This window comes from Triticum dicoccoides, chromosome 4B (genome assembly GCF_002162155.2).
Source record: "Triticum dicoccoides isolate Atlit2015 ecotype Zavitan chromosome 4B, WEW_v2.0, whole genome shotgun sequence".
Lineage (NCBI taxonomy): Eukaryota > Viridiplantae > Streptophyta > Magnoliopsida > Poales > Poaceae > Triticum > Triticum dicoccoides.
Window position 1 is genome coordinate 72,968,606 of NC_041387.1, and position 4,254 is coordinate 72,972,859.

Below are 4,254 nucleotides of genomic sequence, written 5' to 3' on the forward strand. Positions count from 1 at the left end.
GGGATGATGCGGAGCATCCCTCCATCATCCCCATGGACACTACTTCGACCACACAAGCTCCAAGAGGACCCATGACAAGAGCCCAAGCACGTGCCATCCAATCCGAGGTTAACTCTCTCCTTGTTGAACTTCCCTTTGACCCATTTGAGACATGGCTACTACCTCAAACGGAGACCCTTTGCATGGTCAGGTACCATGTAAGCAACCAAGGAGAAGGAGTGGTGCAAGATGGACACCAGGATCAAGGAGGCATTCTGCCCAGCCTGGAAGGACCGGCACAACCGCCCAACAACCGCCCGGGCGGTACAACCGGCCGACTATCACCCAACAACCGGCCACCATTCTGTGATCAAGCGGTGCAAGGCCGGTACAACACCGGATGTACCGGTAAATCCCAAAAGACCGGTACTACCAGCCCCATGACCGGTACAACCGCTGGGGGCCCCGACGCCCATCTGTAGAAGCCAGCACCTGACCCCAGCGGTAGTACCGCCTTCCTCGACCGGTACTTCCGCCCGCCATGAGTCGCCAACGGTACAACCGCCCCCTCGACCGGTACAACCGGCCTGTCTGCGCACAGTGTAACGGGCCGAGCCCATGTACCCCTTCACCCTCACTTACCTCTTCGTGGCTCTAGACTATATATACTCCTCCACCTCCTCCTAGTTAGGGTAGCATTGGTTTAGCTCATATTTTGTGTGAGAGCCTTGCTCATCCACTTGGTTACTTCTCCTCGGAGCTCACGACCTCTTCGGAAAAGATCCCCCAAGCGGATTCAAGACCCCTTTCTCGGGAAGACCATCAAGACCTCCGTACGGAGAAGAATGGTTCCTTTGTATCCTTACCTTTGTTGATTATGGATCATGTGATACCTTTTGCTTTCGGTGATCTAGCACTCGTGTGATTGATTCCGTGTCGGTTGAGTGTTCCTCTCGTTCTCCCCGTGTCTTCCCTCTAGTTCTTCTATGTGTTCTTCGTGATTCCCCGTAGGATCCACTCCCAACGTGAAAGATCGTCACCATAGGGTTCCGCCCTACATCAGGTTCGGTCGCCGCCTTCAAGGGCACCAATAGTGGAATCACGGCATCTCGCATTGTGTGAGGGCGTGAGGAGAATACGGTGGCCCTAGTGGCTTCTTGGGGAGCATTGTGCCTCCACACCGCTCTAACGGAGACGTACTTCCCTTTAAAAGGAAGGAACTTCGGTTACACATCCTCGTCTCCACCGGCTCCACTCTTGGTTATCTCGTGCCTTTACTTGTGAAAGCTTATTTGTGTTGTATCCCTTGCTTGCTTATGTGCTAGTTGTTATTGCATCATATAGGTTGCTCACATAGTTGCATATCTAGACAACCTACTTTGTTGCAAAGTTTAAATTGGTAAAGAAAAGACTAAAAATTGTTAGTTGCCTATTCACCCCCCTCTAGTCAACTATATCGATCCTTTCAACGATGATGACGGCGACGAATCTCCCTCTCCGGAGCCTCGAACGGACTCCGGATCAGCCCCCCCGAGAGAGATTTGGGCTTAGCGGCGGCTTCGTATCGTAAAACATGATGAAACTTTCTCTCTGATTTTTTTCTCCGCGAGACGGAATATATGGAGCTGGAGTTGAGGTCGGCGGAGCCTCAGGGGGCCAACGAGATATGGAGCGCGCCCAGGGGGGTGGGCGCGCCCCCCACCCTCGTGGACAGGGTGTGGGACCCCTGGTCTTGATTCTTTCGCCAGTATTTTTTATATTTTCTGAAACTTGCCTCCGTAGATTTTCAGGACATTCTGAGAACTTTTGTTTTCTACACATAAAACAACATCATGGCAGTTCTGCTGAAAACAGCGTCAGTCCGGGTTAGTTTCATTCAAATCATGCAAATTAGAGTCCAAAACAAGGGCAAAAGTGTTTGGAAAAGTAGATACGTTGGAGACATATCAGCTGCTGGTGGTGCAGGTGGTCCTAGTTGAACTTGTACATGGCGAGGTCACACCGCACCTGCTCCTCCGTCACATGTGCGTCCTAGATGTTGACGATGGCCTTGTCCCTGAGAAGGCCCCAACACACATCGATGGTCGGCGTCTCATCATCTCGTGTATGTCGCCGACGTCCGTCTTGAAGGTGAACTCCAGCATGGTCACCTCCTTCCCGACAACTGTGTTAAACATGGAGGACACGACGGGGTTGACGAAGCAGCTCTTCCGGTAGTTGTTCATGCCGATGACTGACCACGAGTAGTCCTCCACCTCGGGGAAGCTGTAACACTCGCAGATGTATACGAGGTTGAGGATGTCCTTCTGGAAGAACGAGCCACCGAAGTGACGCTGGCAGAGATGAAGCTTGAGCCAATGCGTGAGTCCTTGCCGATGGAGCAGGCTACCTCAGTGCCATCGGCGCTAGTGGCTTCACATAGCGCGAAGATGGCATTCACGGAGGAGATGCATTGCACGAGGAAGGCGTTGGCGGCGAGCTTGGCCAGCTCGACCAACTAGAGGTTGGTGTTGATGATGCGGTCCTCGGAGAGCCAGTGCGCATACATGTCCTTGAGGATCTTCACGGTGGTGTGCCCCTCGGGAGTCTTGCATCTGCCGGTGAGGACGCGGTTGGGTGCGAAATGGTCTTGCACGGCGGTGCCCTTGGCTAGAAACTCTTGGTTGGGCAGGATCTGGTAGCGGATGCCACAACTGTTGTGGGCGAGGATCTTCTCGATAGCCTCGGAGGTCTTGAAGGGGCACGGTGGACTTCTCAACCACAATCTTGTCGGAGCGGGAGACATCGGCGATCATGCGCATGGTGCTATCCCAGTAGGTGAGGTCGGCGGCCTTGCTGGCGCCAGGGCCGCGGGTCTTAGTGGGGGTGTTGATGGAGACGAAGACGATGCACGCCTCGCCGATGTAGCGTTGCACGTCGGTGATGAAGAAGACATTGTGGCCGCGGCACTGCTTGACGACATCGTCTAGGCCGGGCTCTTAGATGAGGAGGCGGTCACTGTTCCAGCCGACGATGCACGTTGTTGTTATATAAAGGCATATTCCACCTTTCGCATCAGCTTGAGCTTTTGGGTGAACTGACTGGTGCGTGCAGTTTTACATGGTATCAAAGCCAAGAGGATTTGAGTTCAAGACCCGGCTGACGCACATCAATAACTGAAGAAGAGAAGAAAAAAGGACGCCCCGGACAAGGGATGACCTAGCTAGCAGACCAAACGACCAACACCACAGAGGTACAAGTAGAAGAGGGGTGTCATCGAAGGATCACAATACCAAGACTAAGCAAGCAACCTAACACACCGCACTGGTGTGCATATCGAACCTCACGACACTATTCAGGAGCATCCACAACAAACGAGTGACAACACGAACCTTGACTGGGGGCTCCGCCACGGGAATTCAGGACGATTAGCAAGTTGGGGAGGCCTCTTGCATCGTCGAAGAGCAAAGATGAACCGGAACAACACCAAAAGCACTAAGCTCACCGCATCACCGTGGGAGGGGCTTGAACATGCACATCAACATTGCGCACACTGGGGAACAACACCGAGGACGAACACCAGACGAGTGGATGGATGACGGTGACTGGCTCGACGGAGATACAAAAGTCGATGATGGGATGGACAGGCGTAGGTGAGTGGATCGAAGCGTGGGTTTTCGCGATACCTTCTGGAAGGTTGAATGACGCGCACATGCGCCATCATCGCAGGACTTTCATCCAAAATCATAGCTGCACTGAACTCCACAGCAGCACCTCCAAGAAGATGAAGCGGCGCCGGTAAGGCATCGCCGTTGCTACCGCTGGCAAGGAACCAACAAAGGGATTTCTCCCGGAGAGAGAGAGCCGAAGGTCAGAGGGAACTGCGGCCAGGGGCAGCAGCCCACCATGCTAAACGCGGCTGACACGGGCACAAACCAGATGTAACTATAATGTCCGGCCGCGTAGGCGACTAGACCGAGGGCGCCAGAGCCGCATGGCTCGCGCGAGGCAGGGGAACCGCGACAATCCACCCATCACCCATGAGCATGGATCTGAGGAAGGGGGGTGGGGGCAACGGTGGACTCACGCGCCATGCCAGCAGCGGCGCATCCCAGCCTGGGTGGCGTAGAGCAGCAGACCATGAACATCAGGATGCACGACACGCGGAAGGGGAGTTCTGCCAGAGCGGAGGGATGTGGCGCATGGGCGCAAAGGTGGAAGACCCCGAGCCAGCCAGATGACCATCGCACTTGGGGGCCACACACTGAACGAAGGAGTGCCACCCGGAGCGCACGT

The 4,254-nt window shown here is 54.6% G+C and overlaps 1 pseudogene; it reads right to left on the reverse strand.

Moving 5' to 3' along the window:
* LOC119292520 overlaps positions 1-4,254 on the reverse strand; it is a 40,937-nt pseudogene that overhangs the window by 34,198 nt on the left and 2,485 nt on the right.